Genomic DNA, 11762 nt, shown 5'->3' with positions numbered 1-11762 from the left:
TCTCAGCTACACAGAAAAACACAAGTCTGGCTTGGGGCACAGGCAGAGCAAACCTGTGGGTGTACCCCTTAGATCAGTGGGACTTGGGCACTGCAGACTTCACCTGACAGTGCCATACTAGCTCAATACAAAAGGATGGACTGGGGAATAAATGGTCCCATTAGAGGAAACAACTCAATTACCAGACTTGAGAAAATAACTAGCCTCTAACTCCAAGCATGTCACAGAAAATTCAGAGCTGTGAATTCCTGAGCTTCCACTGAAAGTGGAGAGCAAGCAGGCAGGCCCACACAGCATCCTCATCATTGACGTCACACCTAGTAAGCTGAGGGCAAGGTCTGCGGGAATTCCAGCAGTGGCATGGACACCCCACACACCCTGAGCACGGCCAAGAGTACTCCCTGATTTGAATGTAGAGAAGCTACATTTAGTTGCAGATCCCACAGTATAGCCAATTATACTAAACCTCTCCCCATGAAGCTAGAGAATCAACCTGGCATCACTACTCTGGAATGGAAATCCAGAATTTTCCTTTGAAATAAAAGGATGAATTCTGCCAGAAGCAGTAAGCAGGAGTCTATGCATCAATCTTTTTTCCCAGTTTAATTCTAGGAATCTTAAGTGGGTATCCAATAGGAAGGAAAGCAGACCTCCTGGGTACTAAAGAGAAATAGAAGAGGAATTGTTCTCCCTTAACACTGATTGTACAAAATTACATGAGACTGGAGGAAGGCTAAGGGACAGCACTGAGTACTGAGCTGTCCTCTGCTCAGAAGGCCCCAGTGTCTGGGATAGCCCCTACTGCCTATGACCTGCAGGTGCTAGGAGATCTATGTGGAAAATAACAATCACCCCTACGCCAGGAAGTACTGGATGCCCAGTCCTCTTGTGCCTCTAAGAACTAAAGTAATTCATCAGTGAACTTTTGAGGACCTCTCTGAACTTCACCTAGGAGGAGAGGCTGTGTCTGGAAGTTTCTCAGAGAAACTTCTACGAGTAAGGATTGCTAGAGACCTACATCTGCCTGGTGTCCTTGAGTTGCAAGATGGAGAAGTGTCCTTCTGCCACTCTGTTGCCTCCACTTTTCTCACGTGCAAAGTAGAAGCTGTGTTCTGAAAAGAGGAACTCTTTGAACAGTGATAGAAGTAGGTGAAAGAAGTTAATCAAAAGCAACTTAGAACCATCCAGAAACTGTTCAGAAACATCCCACAGTATTTCAAGGAGAAATATTGTGATATGTTTCATCAATTGTTTAGCCTCCAGTTCAGTAGAGTTGCCACCTATTGTGTGAGTACTGCTGATGGATGCAGTCATCTGCATGACTAATAGCCTATTTAAAATCATTACAAAGAATACCTCCCAACTCCAGTAGAATATGAACCCATCAACAGGATTAAAAGTAGAAGCACACCAATTCAGCAATTCAGAAAATGCCAAAGTCAGTGTGGGAAAAAGTCCGTTCAGAATTGCAACAGTGCCCTTTAGCTTAGTGAGGTCTCCCAATCTATGCAAACGACACCCTGGTTCTGAGATGACAGAAGTGTGTCACGTTCTTCTCTAGTGTCTCTGGGCATAAAAAAGAAGCCAAGTTTCTTTGAGGTTCTTCAGTCTTCTGTACCACTATAAAGCAAATATTCCAAATGGGGTCAGGGCTGCAAACACCAATGAGGTAGACATTCCTTCTCACATATAAAAACAAGGACTTGGTTTCCTGCTCTGTCCATAGACAGAGCCCTTCAATTCCATGAGGACTTGGTTGTCATTGCTGATATTCACATCATAGCAGTAGAAGCATGCTGCAGGGGTTGATCTACAGTAGATCTAGTCTACTGGAACTGAGATAGCCAAGAAGTTTGTTGGTCACTGTATCTCATTCCTAAAAGTTGCTGAAGGAATAGAGATACAGACAAGTAAAGCCTGATGAAGTTCCTCTCAATAGAGGGCTACTCACCAGACATGCTTTCAGCCAGGGTCATTCACAGATGCTGTGTCTAGTTGTACAGTCATTCATCTGGCCACTACACAAGTCCACCTCAGGTAATTACTGATTATGCCCAGTGGGTATAGCTTAAAAGCTAGAGGTCATACCACAAAGTCATAGAGTATGGATGTCTGAACATTTATGTTTTAACTCTGCTGAACGAGGCTATTCTTGCTCATAGTAACAGACTCCACTGTCAACTCAAAATTCTCACCCCATTTTCTTCAGAAGTGTCAAAACAATCTGGAAATTACTCACAAGGACACATCTATCATCAGTCTCAGGAAAGACCTTTCTTAGGTGCTATGGAGAGACTTGGCAGGGGCAGCTTATAGCTTTGCCAGATAAGCAGACTCAAGAAAGACCCTGCCACAGCATCTGGTCACTGTGCCATCTGAAGCATTAGAGGAAAACCATGTTTTGAAAGAGACTGGGCAATTCCTGCAGAGTTGGGGAGCTCCTGATGGCACACAGGCCTGCTGCAGCTTATCCCATCTTTCCCTCCCCCAGAGCCTATGCTGGAGAACCCCCTTTTGGTAGCACACAGACTCAATTCAGCACAGAGCAGGGAGTAAGAACACCTCAACATCCTGCTGTGTGGAGCCAGCACATCCAACCCTCTGGGTTTCCGAGAACAGGATACACTATTGGGTTGATCCTGAAGGCCCATTCTGCTTTGAAAGTACACATCTCTAATTTTAACTGATCCTTCATTGATTTCCAGGTATTTGGAAGTAACTTAGACCAAGTGTCACTTTATTATGTAACCTAACCTGGAGCTCTGGGCTGAAAACAATCCTCTTGCCTCAGGCTCCCGAGTGTGTACCCATCCACAGTCACGCCTGGCAACCTGGCAAGTCATTTAAATTCCACTAAACAATCATAGAAGCTTCACCCTCTGCCTAGGTAGGACTCAAAATCTACTTTAAAGCCATCAGGATTACAAGGAATACATTCATTAAAAGAAATAACCACACAGTGGTTAGGAATGCTTTAGAAGTGACTAAATGCTAAGGGGATTTTAATTAAAAAAAAAACTGGCTGCTGAAATGATGCTCTCTCTCTCTCTCTATATATATGTGTATGTATGTATGTATGTGTATATATATACACATATATGTATATATGTGTTATATACACAGTAGGCACCACTACACTTGCACATGGAGCAACATATGCAGAGAAACACAAAGAGAAACTGCAGATGCTGAGAAGCTGCTCTTGGTCACTTCTACTGTCACATGCCTTGTGACTTCTTGCTTTGGGCTGAGGGCCAGTTTTGTGGCAACCAGTACATTTAAACTGAGACTGAGCATTGGGCTGTAGAGCTAAGTTCTTCACTTCACCAAAGGGAAGAAAACTTAGCATAGAAAGATCATGGATACTCTAGGACAGAAATCCTGGGCAAGATGCTAGTTCCTGGGCCATGATAAGTACTGCATGTACAGTCACCATCCAAAGGGTTTGTCCAGAGGGAATAGGGTTAAAATGTGGAGATCTTCCCCTGAGCAACACAAGTGCCCTGGGATGCAGCAAGAACATATTTTGAGACAAATTTAGCATATTGTAAAGAAGCAAGTGTCAGACCACCTAAAATCATCTGAGAAGGAAAAGGATGACATTGTTGATGAGTATTCTCTACAAATGCATACCTCTTTGGACTAGAGTTCTGGCAAAGTAGTTTGGCAGCATCTTCCTTATGAAATCAAGACAGGGTCTAATCCAAACACATAGAAGGGTGAGACTTGGCCTAATGGTACAGGCAAAGAATGTGGTCTTAGAATGCATTTTCTGTCCTTCAACTACAGCTGTCAGTGGGACTGGAGCATATGTTAGACCTGGTCTCACTACAAGATACTGAAACTCCTGGAATTCTGGACTCAAAGCAATCCTCCTGAAGAAGTTCTTCCTACAAAATTGGGGGACTCAGTGAGATCCATGTTATTTGTAACATAATACTTTAAAATCATGCTGGAATAAAACCAGAAAAACTTTACCAGCCATTTTGCCTTGGGATCCACTTTCATACAAATACATAAGAAATAAGAGCACCAGGCAGACAAGGATAAGAGCACAAGCAGGCTGAGCCCATAGTGTCCAACAGGCCAATATGGCTGTGGATTTATAAAGCCAAAGACATGAAGCATCTCCTTCCACTTCAGGGTGGCACAGAATTGGATGTAGGTGACTTCTAGATCATTTTTATTATCAGAGGCTATACTTAGAGGAGGGTCAAAGGCTCTCTTTCTATTCAATCCTGGGAAGTTTGGAAGTGAGTAGGTACTTAGGAAGTCAAGCAGGCTCTCTAGCATTCATGGTGCCTGTGGTAGGAGGTCCAAAAAGGGCATCAGTTATTCAAATGGGACTTAGGTCAAAGATAGGAAGAACATCACATTCCAACACTATATATTGAGTTCTACTCTGCTGAGAGGGCCAGGTGTGTCTACAGTCATTTGCTACATCATCTGTTACCTGATGGTACTAGGAGATCCATGTGGATAATCTCAGTTGCCTGAGAGTTAAGAAATGATGCGATCCACAGTCATCTATGTATCGCCAAGAGCAAAGACTTTTGGGTCTACTGGTGAGGTTGTCATTTGAGGTCATTATCCATGACCTTCACTGGGGAGATAGAACAGCTTCTGAAAGGCCAGATAAACTTCTCCAGGAACATGTTGGAGAATTAAAGCAACCTAGAATCCTTCTACAGTAACAGCTCCATTCACATAACCCCAAACAATTGGGGAAACAAGGACAGCATTTTCTGAGTTTATACCAAGAAGAGCTCCAAAATTGAGTATGGAAGCTAAAGAGCATGAATAGAGCAAAATAAGCAAGTCAGGGGGCTGGGGATATAGCCTAGTGGCAAGAGTGCCTGCCTCTGATACATAAGGCCCTAGGTTCGATTCCCCAGCACCACATATACAGAAAACGGCCAGAAGAGGCGCTGTGGCTCAAGTGGCAGAGTGCTAGCCTTGAGCGGGAAGAAGCCAGGGACAGTGTTCAGGCCCTGAGTCCAAGGCCCAGGACTGGCCAAAAAAAAAAAAAAAAAAAAGCAAGTCAGAGAAGCAACTCATGGAGGACTGTGGCTGGATTCTCAACAGGATTATCAGCCTAACTACAAGGATTCATTCCTCAAGCATCAGAGAGGGATGGTGAGGCACCTGTTTCACACATCGTTGTTGGCCACAAGAACTGCTAGGAGAGGGAAAATCCATCTTATTGCACATTGACAAGCAAAAGAAAAGATTTTATAAATCTTATATAATGCTAGTTACACAATGAGCAAGGGTTGGAAGATTGAAGATTTTGCCTAGGATTGGCTTTAGTTAGCAGACACTATCTGCAAGAAAAAAAAGCCACATGCCAGACCCTTTGTACCTACAGGGTAGTAAAGTGATTCCCTGGCAAACAAAGGACCCGAGCTGCCATAAATTGATAGAGGGACCTGGCCTATGGCCATTCTTGGTGGACTACATGGTTCCCCATTTTCTACATCACTGAGCTATGAAGCAAAGATTTTCTAGTTGGGCCAAACCTTCCATTTACATTCAAACATCTTTACCCAGAGAAGAAATCCTTGCTGTGGCCACAAGGTAGACATACCTGTTGTCATCTCAGGGTAAACATTTGGAGCTCACCTGAGATCAACAGCAAGGGAGAAATTTTTCTTTGTTAGACATGAATTGCTGGCCAGATGCCCCTCAGTAGACGAATGGATCAGGAAAATGTGGTACATATACACAATGGAATTTTATGCCTCTATCAGAAAGAATGACATTGTCCCATTTGTAAGGAAATGGAAGGACTTGGAAAAAATTATACTAAGTGAAGTGAGACAGACCCAAAGAAACATGGACTCTATGGTCTCCCTTATTGGGAATAATTAGTACAGGTTTAGGCAAGTCATAGCAGAGCATCACAAGGCCCAATAGCTATACCCTTATGAACACATAAGATGATGCTAAGTGAAATGAACTCCATGTTATGGAAACAGTTGTAACTACTTTCAATGTCCTATGTGTATCTGTAGCTTCTATTATTGATGATGTTCTTGTATCACCTTCCTGTGGTTGTACCTACACTATCTCTGTAATCTTATCTGAGTATATTGGAAACCGTGTATACTGGTATTGGAAGTAGGAAATTGAAAGGGAATACCAAATTTGAGAGACACAGGGTAAAAAAAAGACAAACAACTACAAAAGCAATACTTGCAAAACTGTTTGGTGTAAGTGAACTGAACACCTCCGTGGGGGGGGGGGGGAAGGGAAAGGCGGAGGAGGGAGGGGGGTATGAGGGACAAGGTAACAAACTGTACAAGAAATGTATCCAGTGCCTAACGTATGAAACTGTAACCTTTCTGTACATCAGTTTGATAATAAAAATTTGAAAAAAAAAAGTAAGCTAATGCCAAAGAAGTAAGAATTCTAGGAAGCACAGACCTGGGTCTGGAATTTGGTCATGTGGAAAGGTGTGAACTCAACACAAGGCTAGTAAAGCTACCAGGATGTGCAGGCTTGCTCCAGACATTTGACCCTTTCACGCGACTGGGGTAAAAAGCCCATAGGTGGTAAATTATTTGATCTCATGTATCAAAGGAAGAAATGGCATGACACTCAAAAGACCATTGACTCCTGCCTATCTCTTATACCTTAACCAAGAGATTTTGTATAGAAATATGCCCATAGGTTTGAAGGACAGCCAGTGCCTATACAGTTCCTACTCCACAGTTTTTGCCATTGTAATGTAGTCATTAGCAATGTCATTTAATAAAACATAATTGCTGATAATAGCAAAAAAAAAAAAGAAAAAAAAAAGAAATGAATTGCTGGAACTTCCCTTCAGCTCTTCATCATAACAAAATGAACTCAGTAGAGAAAGTGGGTCACCTGAGATCACAGGATCACGTATGTGGGAACCAGGTGAAGACCTCAGTGACTCAGGTCCCCCAGTGAGCATTGCACCTGTCCCAGTTGTCCCAAGGAACTAAAGTAGAGCTTTATATTATCTCTATTTAGCAACTTGAAAGAATAGGATAAAGAAGGATGAAGCCTAATGAAGTACCTCCCATTACCAAGCTGTTCACTGGATATTGGGCAGCATTACGATCAAGAACATCTGTAGATGGATGACTAGAGCCACTAGGCCATCAGGGTTCACCTGGCAAGTCCCAGGAGTTCCCATCAGGGAGACTGAGTGATTGAGCCTATAGGGCATATTTTACACACAACCAAAGGCAAAATGTGTCTATAAATGAAGGACCACGTCTCCATATCTCTGCTAAAAGAATTCTTTACTATACTGAGACTCTTCACTGATGAAATCTCCAAATTCTACCTCATTCCATATCATCTTGAAGAGGTTTGTGAAGGCAAGAGATAACTCGCAAGAGATGACTCACAAGGAATAATAGGCCAAGTCTCAGCCAAGTCCTTTCTTACAGGATGCTGCTACAGGCTCTGGAGGGACAGCCAGCTGCTTTGCCACAGGAACCGAGCTTCTTCCTGAGGCCTCTTCCATAGCAAAGGTCTAAATTCCTGGGACATTGGGTTGTGCTCTGGATCTGGGCCCACTACCTCAGCTTACCCAACAATTACTCTTAGGGAGACCATATTGCATGATATATTTCAGAAGACTGAATAGGTCACAATGTATTCGAAACATCTGTACAGAGTCAGATCAGAAGACACTCTGGATTACAGAGACTTTCACAGGAGAGCAGTAAGTGGGACCTGAACAATCCCTGATTTGAATATTCACAAATTATACTCATGAATGTTTTATTAATGAATTTCCAGGTATTTTTTCTTTGAAATAGTCTCACTATGCAAATGTAGCCTAAAGCTCTGGGCTCAAAGCAATGCTCCTGCTGCCTCAGACTCCTGAGTATGTGGGAGTGCCCATCCTCATCGTCACACCTGGAAACTGGTATATCTTCCCCTAAATTCCACTGAATATGCAGACAAGCTCCACCCTCTATCCAGAGCCAAGTCTACTTCAGAGCCATCAGGATTATAAGGGATACATTTGTTTAAAAATATAGAATACACTCTAGCAGGCCTTGGATGTAGTCACTGTTGAAGCCTTCCTGACCACTAAGGGGATTAGAACAACCCTGGTTCCTAAAATACTACAACTGTAACACCAGAAGGCAGGCAGGGCATCGTCACACTCACACATGGAGCAGCACACACAGAAGCACAAGTGGGAACTAAGGAGGATGAGAGGTTGCCTGCAGCTTCATCCACTACTATCAAATGGCTTGTGACTCTTCTGTTGCCAGGAGGCCAGTAGGCCTCTTTCCACACAGGAAATCAAGCAATGTGTTCAAAAGAGTCCTTGCTCTAAGTTCACATGGGCTTCCATGAACCCACTCACCCACACCTAAGGGATGTCACAAGAACGGGGCAGACACCACCATGTCAAGTCCTCCAGAAATCCACAAGAGCAGCTGCACTGATGACCAGCAGTGTGGAGGGAAAACTCTTGCTTTGAGCTGAATGCCAGCTGGTAAATACAAACACTCAAACCACTGGGTTCTGAATCTCAAGCCCTTCACTGGCAGCCCAGGCCCAGAAATCCTAGACAAGATGCCAGTTCCCTGGCAAGATGGGCAGGATAAATACTGCTTATACAGTCACCATCCAGACAGCATGTGTAGAGGAAATTGTATGAAACCTCACCCTGAAGAACACAAGCATTCTGGGATGAGCAGGAATCCTTTTGAGCAGAAGAAAGGTTATCTCTCCAGGAACAGTAGCAAAATCACACTTAATCCTGCAAATGTTATGTAGATAGGCAGCAGGAAGGAAAAGTAGATGCCCCAAAGTTCATGGGTATGGACATAGATGCCAGAGAACATATTGTCACAAAAAATCAATGATAGACTGTCCAGATTCAAGTACAGTGCACATTTTTTTAAAGTCAAAGACTAGAGGAACGCTATGTTTCCACATTCTATATTGAACTCTCATCTGTTGTCTTCTCATCAATTCTCATCTCTGTCGCCCAGGAACCTGCAGCCATATGATGGGACCTAATCACCTTTGAGCCAGAAACTGCTCTGACTGCACTAAGAACAGAGGATGGGTTTATTGGTGTACTTTTAAAAACCTAACTGGGCTTTACCCAGGAGAGGAAAACTTTCTGGAACTTCCTCAGAGAAACTTCTAAGAGAAGTATTGCTAGAGATCTACAGCAACCTAGTAGCACTGGATGTAAAGATGACAGAACACAGAAATCCATCCACAACTCTGTTGCTCTGATTCCTCTCACAAAGTAGAGACATTACTATGAGGCAAGGGAAGAGGCAGGAATGCTCTGGAAATCAAAAAGTGATAGCAACAGTGGTAACAAGTACAGACCCCCTGTGTGTGGAGATCTCAGTTATGGCATGGCTACAGGCCTAAGCCTTCTATGTCTGCCCAGGAAATCCTAGCCTTATTGGAGGAAATTGATTACTCAAAGTCACGTGCCTGGTACATTGTCCAGGGCATCAAAAAGGAAATTCTGTAGTAGTAGTAATAGGAACATGCATGCATTGCCACTGCCAGAGAAACCCCTTTAAAAAGAGAGGGAACCCTAAGTATTTTATTGACTATTCCCTACCCCAGACTGTGATCCAAGCCAGTATACCCAGGAAAATAACATTTAGCCAAGTTGTTTTATGAAAAACAAGACTCTAAAGAGTGGTGGATCTTGCCACACCATAGAATATTGTTACCAAAACTCTGAGCAAAACCTTGAATGACTAGGTGCATAAAGCAACTCACCAGGGAACAACTATGAGGAAGCCTTTTAAAGGGAAATTACTTTGTTCCTAAACTAGGACAGCTGAAGTAATAACCACCAGGTGCCCTGCCTGTGCTCAGGTTCATGCACCCCAGGGTAAAAAGCCACCCCCAGGAATAAGGACCCCAGGAAGCACTCCAGGGGAGCACTAGAGACAGATTTCACTTAAGACAACCTCTCCCCCTGCCTTAGCTTATAAGTACCTCCTATCACTGATGCATTTTCAGGGTGGTTAGAGGCATTTCCCACAATACAGGGAATAGCTATGGTTGTGATTACAAGTGTGATTATTTTCCCCATTTGGTAGGGTTTACCCTGTTCCAAATAATGTTTGGAAGACTCCCTCCTCCCTGACTCCACTCTGAAATATTGGCTAAAATTAATAATGTTCCTTATGTTTCCACAGAATTTACAGGCAACTCAGTGTGTGGCACATAAAGAGGCCTGGAAGAATCTGTCACAGCCCAGTTTGGATCTAGTCCATCTCTTCCAACCCAGAGATTCCATTTGGGTTAAGAAGTTCAAAGATGGCCTCAGTCCCACCTGGAAGGGAACCTACAACATATCCTGATTTTTTCCACCATGGTAAAAGTATATGTGATCCCTGCCTGGCTCTACTACATAAAGCTAAAACCTGCTGACTCAGGATGGAGGCACAAGCACTTCAGATTGAATGAAGGTCAGGCTTTCATGTTGTTGCACTGGCCCTTCACCCTTCCTATCAAATCCTTCCCTGGAGCTTTGGGTGACACTCTTTGCACGGTTCATAGATTTGTAAACCTTACTCCACCTGATCTGGGAATGGATTTCTAGTTATCTTGAAGTTCAAAGCATCCTTGCTATGTGGGTATTGATCATACGGAGCCAACTGTAATTGCTGGAGACACCTCCAGTTGGGATCAGCCCAGGCAAAACCAAAGGGGAGAACTCTGAATAGCTTTAGTAGAAAGCTAACAAAACAGGTCTAATATGGGAGAGCCTATGATGAGACATAACATAGAACAAGAAAGCAAAGGTTGGCAAATTCCCAAAACTGGTTCCAAAAATTGTTTAATTGGTCCCTGTGATGAACAACTCTGGTACCTACCGTCATGGGACCCTTCATTCTACTTCTCTTGGGTATAACAATAGGTCCATGTAACTTTGTTCAAAGTCAGGTTACCTGAGTTAAGTTCATGGTCCTATGGGATACAGCCATGTCACTGAAGAATCAGTGATTTGATTTTATGTACATAAAACCTGTAGTGAATTAAATATGGAGACTGCATCTATGTAGCATCACCTGTGAGACCTGTACCATCAACTGGCGAGCTCCCAATCTTACCACCTATTGTCCCTGACTTTGCTCTGGTCACCATGATGTCCATCTTCAACTCTCCATTAGAGTTGATCTCCTTGGTTGAGACTGTCGTCTGCTCTTAATACCCTTGTGGCTCAATTTCCTAACAGTATTAACTACATTTGAGGATGCAAGTTTTGGGGCTATGAATTCACTTGAATTCACAGCTTTGGGCTAAAGACTTCCACTGCAACATCTCAAAATGTGGCTTCTATCTCACAATCAATTTCCCATGTAACAGTAATATAATAACTCTGCTTAAGGTGGTTTGTTCCTTTCATCCTATTTGAATTGCCACCAAATTCTTATCCTTTACCATTTTTTTCAGTTTCTTGGCAAGGATCATTCGCAAACTATCTATATGACAGCTTAGAAGATCTTTCTTTAATATTAGGACTTAAGAGGGCTGTCTGCTTTGACAAAGTGAACTTTCAAGGCCATATACATATTCATGGCTGTGCACATGACCAGCAAGAACATGGAAAACGCCTTATAGCTCACTTCCAGTTCACCTTCAGACTCATCCCAAGAGGAGGAAAAGGCAGGGTCAAAATAGTTGCTAGGTAATTATCAAGGTGTGACATAACTTCAGGACTATGTATGACTAGGGAAAAGATAAATTTCTATACAGACCTAGTCAAAACAGTA

Source organism: Perognathus longimembris, chromosome 11 (assembly GCF_023159225.1).
Source record: "Perognathus longimembris pacificus isolate PPM17 chromosome 11, ASM2315922v1, whole genome shotgun sequence".
Lineage (NCBI taxonomy): Eukaryota > Metazoa > Chordata > Mammalia > Rodentia > Heteromyidae > Perognathus > Perognathus longimembris.
This window is presented reverse-complemented; position numbering follows the sequence as displayed.